The sequence below is a fragment of the Ruditapes philippinarum genome, unplaced genomic scaffold, assembly GCF_026571515.1.
Source record: "Ruditapes philippinarum isolate M1 unplaced genomic scaffold, ASM2657151v2 ctg1914_1_1_1_1, whole genome shotgun sequence".
Lineage (NCBI taxonomy): Eukaryota > Metazoa > Mollusca > Bivalvia > Venerida > Veneridae > Ruditapes > Ruditapes philippinarum.
The window spans coordinates 371,318-383,211 of NW_026853824.1; the positions used below are offsets into that span (position 1 = coordinate 371,318).

An 11,894-nucleotide genomic window follows, 5' to 3' on the forward strand; every position below is an offset into this window, starting at 1 on the left:
GTGCAGCAGAACAATATTGAAAATGAATATGAATAGAGAGGCAGATATGATAATCTGTTACGCTAGAGTCCTGATGAATGCAAAACAGGAAACTTGTAAATAAATCATCAGTAAAATATTCAAGATTTTACAGAAAACAATATCTTATTTACTTACTTACTTTCCTTAACACTATTACTTTTTTCTAGGTCAGGTCACAGAAAAAAATACAAACAAACAGATTAGATCATCTAATTTCCATTACCTTGTAGTTTTGTTCCTGAATCTCTCATACAGGATACAGATTTTATTCCACACCAAAATCAATAGAAGTGTCAATTCCTTTTAAATTTCACAAGAAGCTTTCGCACTTAATGAAAATTATCTAAGAAAACATCCCATCAATCTAAATTTGCGATGGAGATCTGATAATGCACTCCTGTGGTAGTTTCTCAGACACAGTGAGTTCCACATTAATCAAATGCTTTATTCACAAAATGTCTCTCTGTCTTCCTCTATTATTCTGTTACATGTCATCATTTTTTATGACATTGACACACTTCTGTTAGATGTCACATCTTATCTTAAAATCTAATGGAAACTGACCACTGCAGTAAGATGTTCAATTTTTCTTTTCGATACTGTTCTTAATGAAACACTTAAACTGCAATTAAAGTTATAAAACTGTTACACTGCAACTGAATGTCATCTGTTCTTTATGAAATTGTTACACTGCAGTGAAATACCATCATTCTGTTTAAAACTGTAAAATGTAGTAAGATGTCATCTGTTTTTTTTGAAACTTTTACACTACAATAAGAATCCATGCATTTTTTATGAAATGTTACACTACAGTGAGATGTCAACTGTTCTTTTTGAAACTGTTATACTGTAGTAAGGTCCTATCTATTCTTTATGAAACTGTGAAACTAAAATAAGATGTCATTTATTTTCTCCTTTATGAAATGTTATACTGTAGTTATATGCCATCAGTTCTTAACAAAACAGCTTCACTGCAGGATAATGTATTTTTTTCTTTATGGACGTGTTATAGTATAACAAGATGCTAACTGAACTTAATAAAAGCTTTGTCATCTATTCTTTATGAAACTGTTACACTGCAGTAAAGTTTTTATAATTTAAATATTCCTTGACAAAACTTTCTTCTAATGAAAGTGTATTACCTTTATCTTAATAAACTAGTACAAAATTTATCCATTTTGCTGCCTACAAGATGCATGCTGTTTTTCAGACAAATGATCCGCCTACTTTTCGTTTTGAGATTGTTAAGTTGTTAGTTATCCCTAATGGTGTTCACATTTGACCTTCATAGAGGTGACATTTTAAAGGAATATCAAATGATTGGATAGAAATAAACCATGCTGGTATTTCTGTTTCATTAACATCAGGAAATGTTTTGGAAAATGTTTTATTAAATGGATTGCAAAAATGTCTCTCTGCTTTTTTTATTATGACACAAATGTGATTCTAATAGAAAATATCAGCTCATTTTTATTTTATCATTATGTTTCTACCCACTTCTTTAAAAAAATCAATGTTGTTTAATCAATAATAAAAAGCCCACTTCTCCAAGTTCTTAGCATGTGATAATTATATACCGTATAACTGGTTATTTCTGCAGGTGCAAATTTTTGCGTTTTGGGACTGAAAATGGGTATATTAATTTTGTGAATTTAATTTCTGCTTTTTTCCTCAAAAACTTTAAATAAAATTAAATTTCTGCGTTTTTCTATTAAATTTACAGCCCACAAACACAATCTTGCTAAACTTATTACGCGATAAACTAAAATATTGCAGAAATTAGCTATCCTTAGAAATAACCAGTTATACGGTATAATGTCTCAAAATGTACAATTGGAATATAACTTCTGCTGTAAAATTCTTAAAGAAGACATTAGTGCACAAGCTTGATCCATATTGTAATAGGACTGCATAAAACATTTTTTTAATGTTTTGTGATCAAATGTGTAGCTAGCTTGTAGTATTTACTGTTTTTGGTGAGTGGTACAGCTTCAAAAAGTTTTTATGCCCCTACTCCCCCTGTATTGAATGATTTGGTAATATATTGTCTGTCTGTAATTCTGTCTGTCATTAATTGTGTCTGTCTGTCTGTCTGTCATTGTGTCTCTCTGTCAGTAATTCTGTCTGTCTGTATTTCTGTCTGACAATAATTCTGTCTGTCTATAAGTGAGTCTTTCTTTCAGTAATTCTATCTGTCATTAATTGTGTTTGTCTGTCTTTGTGCCTATCTGTCAGTAATTCTGTCTGTCTGTTTTTCTGTCTGACAATAATTCTGTCTGTCTATAAGTGAGTCTTTCTCTCAGTAATTCTATCTGTCATTAATTGTGTCTGTCTGTCTTTGTGTCTATCTGTCAGTAATTCTGTCTGTCTGTATTTCTATCTGACAATAATTCTGTCTGTCTATAAGTGAGTCTTTCTCTCAGTAATTCTAACTGTCATTAATTGTGTCTGTCTGTCTTTGTGTCTATCTGTCAGTAATTCTGTCTGTCTGAATTTCTATCTGACAATAATTCTGTCTGTCTATAAGTGAGTCTTTCTCTCAGTAATTCTATCTGTCATTAATTGTGTCTGTCTGTCTATTAGTGACTCTGTATGTCAGTAATTATGTCTGTCAGTAATTCTGTCTGTCAGTGATTCTATCTGTCAGTAATTATGTCTGTCTGTATATTAGTAATTCTTTCACTCAGTAATTTTGTCTGTCAGTAATTCTGTCTGTCTATTAGTAATTCTTTCTCTCAGTAATTTTGTCTGTCAGTAATTCTGTCTGTCAGTAATTCTGTCTGTCAGTAATTATGATTTACTGTAATTCTGTCTGTCAGTAATTATGACTGACTGTAATTATGTCTGTCAGTGATTCTGTCTGACTGTAATTCTACTTGACTCTGCCTGACTATAATTGACAGAATAGCTAATAGACAGACATAATTACTAATAGACAGACATAATTACTAATAGACAGACATAATTACAGACAGAATTACAGAGAATTACAGACAGACATAATTATTAAAAGACAAAATTACTAACAGACTGGATTACTAAAAGATAGAATTACTAATAGACAGACATACATAATTATTAATAGACATAATTACTAAAAGACAGACAGACATAATTGTTAATAGATATAATTACTTATAGACAGACAGACAGACAGACATAATTGTTAATAGACATAATTACTTATAGACAGACAGACATAATTATTAATAGACAGAATAACTAATAGACAGTCAAACAGATAGAATTACTAATATACAGATTTAATAATAGATAGACAGAATTACTTATAGACGTCTGGGCCTTACTTTACTTGATGACATATAAGATTAAATTATTTTGTTAACAGTTAATTTCAGCCCATTTACAGTTATACAGTCATGCTCTTTAGAACCACACTAATATCTTTAACCTTAAAAAAAACATTTAGAATAAACTGAATTCTTGAATTTCTTGTTGTGAATCTCATACAATTCAAAATTGTTTAAAAGCTGATAAATTTATTTTTGAAATGTTTCTTGTCATTTAAAGAATTCTAGAAGAAAATCGTAATGGTTTGAATAAAGTACAATGTGTAATTATTTTGATTGCTAAAAATTTTTTTCATTATCTTTATTGTACAATGCATTTTTTTAAAAAAACATGTAATTTTAACAAAGACTCATTATGATACCCTACATTATTTGTAGTGTAATACTTCTGGTAATACTAGCACTGTCTAGGGAAGAAATATAATTCCAGTTTTAATGGATTGAAAAAGTTCCAACAATAAAATATTTTTAATAGGCACAGACTTTCTGGGTACAAAAAGCTGAAAATTCTGACAACATACAAAAATGCCTTTAATAAATGAGCAGATTGAAGTATGAATAATAATTTTTGGTGCTTAAATTACAAATCTAAATTTTCGAATGAAAAATTGATATTACAAACATGCAGTTGGTACACATATTTAGAATGCTTAAATGATCCAAAACCTATCATAAATTCCCTACAGTCTTGTTGTTAGTAGATACTGTCCAGACACCAAGAAATATTGCAGGCACTCTATTGAGAATCACTTCCTGAGTTTCATATACTGTAAAAGTCTATGTAAATCAACATGAATCTCATAACACTGTCTCATATAAACAAAATAACTACTACTAAATTTGCCCTGGTAGATGAACAGAATTAGTCGGATGAAATATACCAATAACTACAAATGGACATTAAAACTATGACTAAATATAAAGAGTTTAAAACAAGAAAAGAGAGAAATGTACATAATACAGTATAACCTATCATAAAGACCAGTTTTTATTACACAAAGAAAACAATAATTATTGTTCCATTTCTTTTCTCTTTTTTTTATTGTATGCTTGTTTTGAAAATAACATTCCACTCTTGGTTTAGAATAAAAAAAATCTTACTTTATTTTTTTTGAGAAATGCCTGAAGTTCAATCAGTGATAAAAAAGACTTTGGTTATTACTTAAAATTCACACTATAAAGGTGGATTCTAATAATAAAATAGAATCAGCCCTTAGCGTGCTTGTACCACGCGACCAGGGCAGACCAAGATCAGCCAATACATCCCTGTCACCTGATCTTGGACTGCATTGTTTGTTATTCCGTCAAATACATATGTTTAGAAATTTTCCCTGAAAAAGATTGTATGGTTTTGTCCAGGTGAAAATATGGACAAAAATCTAGATTAAGTTTGTTCCCATCGAAGCATTCATCACAACAAATTACATGAAAATTGCTGACTTGGTTGACATGAGGGATAATGAAAAAGTGCACCATCACTCACGCCCCCTAGCACCAGCTTGAGAGGTACTCAATTTTGAACACTCTAAAGTGTTGGAATCAATGATCCCAATGGACCAAAAAGTAGAACATCACTCATGCCCCCTAGCACCGGCTTGAGGGGTACTCAATTTTCAACACTCTAAAGTGTTGGACTCAATGATCCCAAAGGACCAAAAAGTGCACCATCACTCACGCCCCCTAGCACAGGTTTGAGCAATACTTAATTTTCAATACTTTAAAGTGTTGTAATCAATTATCCCGAAGGATCAGAAAAATAAAACAACATATGACAACCTGAAGTCAGTTGAAGACATTTTATATGTTATGGGTTTATACTGTTGTTAATATTACAAGGTTAATGGTAAACAATGGCCTGCTATGCAGAGGTTGCGTTATAAGTTTGTTTCTCTTTACTTAACCACACTACAAAGACTGTCTGATAATCTGACAGACAGAAATAAAATAAGCTAGAATGTCATCTTCATTAGCTATTTGTTCAGAAAATGTTTGATATCATGACAAAATTTACTATTTAATGGATTGTAAAAAAACACACGGTTTTCTTTATTACACTAATGTCAGAATTTAGTTGCAGATTGCTCCATTTCTAATTTCATCATTAACTTTCTACCCACTTCTCTTGTAAAATCAATGTGCTTTAATCAATAACATAAAACCCACTTCTCCCAGGTCTTATGTGATAATTATGTTTACTATATCAAAATGTACAAAATTCTATATATTCTGCAGTAAATGCTTAACTTCTGTTTAATTGGTACACAGGGAATTCTGGCATTTCTCTTAAATGGCACAAAAATGATTGAGATATAATGTTTAAAAGGTTATGAATTTAATTTTGATATATCTGATACACTTAACATTTTCAAACAAAATCTATGAGAAAATTGTGATGGCAATAAGAGAAATTACAAATATAAACTTGAGTATTTGAAATATTGAAAACCTTTTGATTGAGTGTTTATTTTCAATTCACTTCATTCTGTTTTACATCAGCACCTGTGGCCTTTTATGTTTCAATAAAACTTACAGATCAGGTTAGTCAGGTTTTGACCAAATTTTATGCTGATATCAAGAAAGACACAATTAGCCCTTTAAGCCTGCTATTGGCAACTGTTGAATCTCCCCTAGCGACCAATGCCGGTCAATATCTGCCAGCAAATGGCACATCCATGCGGTTATATCATTTACCTATTCAGTCAGTACTTATTTTGAAATCTTCCCTATAAATGATTAATGGTTGTGTTCTGATTTAAAGATGGACAAGTCCATTTAAGATATTTAGCATAGGTATTAGGGTTACTATGTCCCACCAGGGCATTATTTTGGCTATATATACAACAACTCTGTAATGGTTGAATAAAACTATAAATTCATGGTCACAATCCAATGTAAATTTAATAGAGTGAAAGGTTGTTCCTTCAATTTACAATGGATGAGTGTAATGAACAAAGATGTTTTTTCAAAATGGCTTTTAAATGATTTAAGTAAAGTTATAAAGTCATAATTATTCAGTCAAATATTTTAACCATTTTTTTCTCCAGTTCAGTGCATTAAGAACTTTTATAAGAACTTTATCACAACACAAACTCTACTGGGGTATAAATGGATCATAATTTTGACAAAGTATAAATAAATGCCAAAACTATATTGGTATACAAACTTCAGACAAATGATGAAAATAATGTAGCAAAAACAGCTTAATGGAGTCTCATCATTTCCCTGCACTATTAACATAAAAATATCAAGTTGTAATACCTTTTTGTGGTTTGAATGGTTGCTAGGGACAAAAATAAGCCTACAAATTCCCCTAAGAGTTTTGTATTTCTAAATTGATGTGCAGACAACTGCAAGGCTGAAGATGTTGGCAAACTATCCAGAGACATGTCATGGCAATATAAAAGTCTATTTAAATCAACAAGATTCTTGTTATTCTGTCTCATATAGACACAATTAACAACAAAACTATATTCTCTTTGATAAAATAACTACAACAAAATTTCCCCTCAGACAAAAAAGACAATGAAAGAATTACTACAATACTTGAACATAACAGAATTAACTCATAGACAAAGTAAGTGCAACAGAAATTCCTTTTGGACTCAATACAACTACCCTGAAAAAAATAGCAAAAATTTATCCTAGGCAAAATAACTGGAACAGAATTACCTCTTGACCAAAATAACTACGACAGAATTTCCATTTGGGAAAAGCAACAACAAAATTTCGTCATAGACAAAATAATTCACACAGAATTACCTCTTAAACAAAGTAACTATACAGCAGAATATCTATTTAGACAATTTATTACATGCTTTTCGGTAGTTTATAGAAATATATCAGTGAAATAAAAAACTGTTATTTACTGATGTGACATCGTAAATGACGTCATGTTGTATCATTATTTGGTGCATTTTTCATTTAGCATTAGGTTAAAACGTCTTTTTAACGTTTCTCTGCATGTAATAAAAAGAAAATTTGTTTAGTTAAGTGTATGATCGAAATATATTTCACCTCATGAACACCAAAAGTTCATATTTCACTCATAGCTGCACCACTCGTGAAATATACCTTTTGGTGCTCACTTGGTGAAATATATTCTGATCTTACACTGAACTATCAAATATCCTCTATACAACTACCACAGAATCAACCATATTTCCTTTTTGGGCTAACAGAGACAAACAAAACAACAAAATTCTCTTATTTTTTGTAAAGTATACTTTTTTTCTGTTTAATTTTTTGGATTTTTTAAGTAATAGATTAGTACACATACTTCATTTCTCCTTTTGGATTTTATAAAAACACTGACCTTTTCCTCCCAGGGTTTTTTTGTCTGATTTTCATCCCAAATCCCAATTTCAACACATGTTTGGTCATATCTCTGTGGTCAGTTGACCAACCCAATTTTGCTGGATAACTTACTGATAACTACAAAGTTCTTCACAACATTCATATAGGAACCAGCAGTGGAGAATAACATGGCATTAAATAAATTGTAGTCAACCAAACTTTAACATATGCCAAACCAAACCTTAAGTTCACAAGTCTAGGTCTGTTGACCTTTAAACTCCCTTCATTTCTCCCTTTGACTACCCCAGGCTGAGAAATTTGAGTTATCAAAGTAATAAAAAACAAACTAAAATAACATCGATGAAATCCAATTACTAGATCTAGTCCTACAGGCAAATTCAATTAGATAATAGAACACCATCATGAATCAAAATGCACTATAGAAGTGTTCCATGTATTGATATAATTATAACATAAGCGATTTCCATACAGTTAGATAACAGCCGCGTCACGACAAAACCAACATAGTGCGTTTGCGACCAGCATGGATCCAGACCAGCCTGCGCATCTGCGCAGTCTGATCTGGATCCATGCTGTTCGATAACCAACTCTATTACAAGTAGAGAAACTGATAGCGAACAGCATGGATCCTGATCAGACTGTGCGGATGCGCAGGCTAGTCTGGATCCATGCTGGTCGCAAACCCACTATGTTGGTTTTGTTGTGACGCGGCTCATATATAGTCTATATTTATCCATGCAGTACTTTTTGAAAACAAAATATTTTAACAGAAACTGGATATAAAAAGTCCATATACCATAGAAATAAATATTTGCAAGAAGAGCATTTTCATTGCATGTTTGCTACCCATATTTGGACAGAACAAATGGGTTAAAGGTTTTATTAAAATTTTACAAATGACTCAATTTTATAACGTCTAAATACAATTATGAAAAATGAAAGTTTTGCTTACAATACAATTAAATGGTTATAAAATTCCATTACAAACCAAAATATTCATAATAAATTACAAACCTTTAAAAAAAAAGACAGCAGACCAATTTTGTTTCCAGGACAATTAAATAATTATAAAATTCCAAACCAGTGTATTTATCTATTCAGAGAAAAAAATATTTCCATAATCTGTACAGTGCCATCATTATTTATACAGCATCACAATGGCTAAAAAATATCTCAGAGACAAAATATTCTATAGAATGAAAATAATATCACTAGAATTGAATGGTAACATGAAAATCAATATAAATCTTCTTGATAAATATTCATGAAAAACCCAACAACATTTTTTTATAGAGAATTTTACTTTTGTTTGATTCAAGATAACAGAGACTACTAGTGAATTTTACCTAGAAGTGAGAATTCTTAAATATTTTCACAGAGGTAAAAATGTCACTTATCACCTAGTTTTGAATCAATAAGATTAAAAAAATCAGTATCAGACCATACAAACATTTGACAAAAACATACATTAAAAAAGACATCTTTAATAAAAACCTCTTTGCTTTCCATTGATGTATATATCAATTATGGTATAAAAATACGATTATTTCTCTCCAATGTTTCTCAAGAACAAAACTTCTCTAGAGCAATAACATTAAATGGTTATAAAAGTCTATAACGTACCATTCTAGAGAAATATTTACAGACACAAAACAATGAATAATGTTGTTCCCTTAGAACCCATATTTTTATAGCTTTAATGGTTGTTTCTATGATAATTTCAAAACATTACTTTGCAAACCCTTATCTTTATCTTAAACAATACAATGTTTTAAAATCTAATATTTTGATTTCTCTATGATAAATTAAACAATAATTAAGTGGTTATTAAAGCCAATATTGTACCATTCCATACAAATATTTATATAACAAAAACTCTTTTTATATTTTTATCTGTATAAGATTTCTGTTTAAAATACAGGGTCTTTTTTAGTTGGGTTTTACAGCTTACCACAGCAGAGCTAATATGGTGACTTCCCAGCTTTACTGGTAGATGAAAACCTCAGGTGCCCCTTCATGCATTGTTTCAGACACAGGTAGGCACTTGAGTAGAACCAACAATGTTCTGTGAGCTTGCTGGATAGCTTTCTCACATAAAAAAATCCATAATCCCTGGTGAATTCAAACTCAGAGAAGAGAGGGGAGAGTGGTTAGAAGTTAATGACCTTAACCACTTTGCCACAAATGCCCCACTTGGTGTATTGTATCAATTTGTTAATTGATTTTATTCACACTTGTGGTGGGGGCTTGTGGGAATAAATATGAGCCGTGTCATGACAAAACCAACATAATGGGTTTGCGACCAGCATGGATCCAGACCAGCCTACGCAACCGCACATTATGATCAGGATCCATGCTGTTCGCTATCAGTTTCTCTACTTGTAATAGGGTTTGTAAGCGAACAGCATGGATCCTGATCAGACTGTGCGGATGCGCAGGCTGGTCTGGATCCATGCTGGTCGCAAACCCATTATGTTAGTTTTGTCATGACTCGGCTCATATATCTTCATACAATCAACTTGAGAGACACAAGTTACCCATCAGAGTGGCATATTTCTACAATATTTCCTATATACAGCATAAGAAGTTGCAAAATATCCTGCAAATAATTCATTAGAAGAAATATAAATAGTTTATTTGGGATGAACAAATATTACAAATAAATGGTTATAAAAATCCATGTTAAACCAGCAATAAAATAAATATTAAAGAAAAAATTTTTTTTTAGAACTTTTATATTATAAATATAACACACATTAAACAAAATATTAACATTACATTTCTCTCTATAACTTCAATATAAAAAAAGTTTCATTTGGCTGTAAAAAAAATACCACCATATAAATAATCACAGCATTACATGTGCATTTTTTATACTTCTCTATTGCATAAAATAAACACTGTTAAAAAACACAGTTTTTATCCATGAAGGCAACCAAATGATCATTAATTTCATTTCTATTATAATGAAGAAATCCATTTCAAATAAATATTCACAGAACAGTTTACAATTTAATTTTATAAATCAACAAATTTTCTTCATATATCATTAAAGTATATACATTTATATCAAAGACATGATCATTTCCATCCATTACTTCTCAAAATCAAAATATTCTCTACATGAAATAATTTTCTGAAATTATATTGCTATCATATGAACAAATATCTAAACAATTTACATTCTATGTTATTATAAAAATAATCTCTACACTTCTGTTAGTCAAAAATATACTACATAATTATATAAATCTCCATATTTCCATGTTCAAAAAAGGTAAGTTTTGTAAATTAAATGGTTATAATAAAAATCAATACTATAACATATAAATATAGAAGAAGACATTTAATGACATATTTTCCCCCTATAAATCTTAATACCATGATTACCTTGATATTGGTCATCAGTATATAACTCCAAATCCTCGAGCATCTAATTGTTATTACGGAGAGCATCTAACTGGGCAATTCCAATATTCTCCATCCATTATATCGGGAGCCTTCGTCTCTATAAAAGCAGTGGTTTCCACGTACCAATCAATACTAAATGTCTGTCACCGAACGACACCCTGTCATCTCGCAGCAATTTATACACCATTATTTGTATTCTATCACCTATACCATCCTTCACCATCATATAATATTTTTTTGCATGAAATAAATTTCTCGGAATAAACAACCTAAGTTATGATAAATCACCTTCACCCATCCCATAGTCTTTGCATACAAACAATAAATCTTCAGGTTTCAGACAAAAGCATCTGTTAAAATATTGTTGGTTTTGTTATATATATTTCACAGGAAAAACAACAAATAACAGTGATTTTATAGAGGTTCTTTTTACAGTCATGTTCTTGCTTTGAATAATTTTCATAAATAAATACTTTGCAAAAATCTTGTTTTTTTGTTTGTTTGTTTTTTGTTATTTCATAAAGATTACACAGGAAAAAATGTGATGATGGTCATGCTATTTTTGTTTCATAAAGATTTAACAAAAAAAAAGGTTGGCGATGATCATTTTATTCCGTAAATAACAACTATGTCCTAATCATGTAATTTTTGTGTCATCTAAACTTCCAGGAAAACACCATACTTGATGTTGTTTATATCCCGTCAACATTTTCTTCCTAGTCAGACAATTAAAAAGTTAAATTTAAATTCAGTTAAACTTTTCTTAATTACAGAATGAAAGATTCAAGGAAGAAAACTAGACACAGATTTCTCGACATGCTACTGTTTTGTCAACCT

General features: G+C 30.5%; 1 protein-coding gene across 1 annotated transcript in view; it reads right to left on the reverse strand.

Annotated features, from left to right (window-relative positions):
• LOC132738079 (putative sodium-coupled neutral amino acid transporter 11) overlaps nucleotides 1-11,408 on the reverse strand; it is a 57,119-nt gene extending 45,711 nt beyond the window's left edge. Inside the window, exon 1 of the mRNA XM_060725507.1 lies at nucleotides 11,037-11,408. The gene's annotated coding sequence lies outside the window, so the exon portion shown is untranslated. The remainder of the gene's footprint in view (nucleotides 1-11,036) is intronic.
• Between the last annotated feature and the right edge of the window lie 486 nt (nucleotides 11,409-11,894).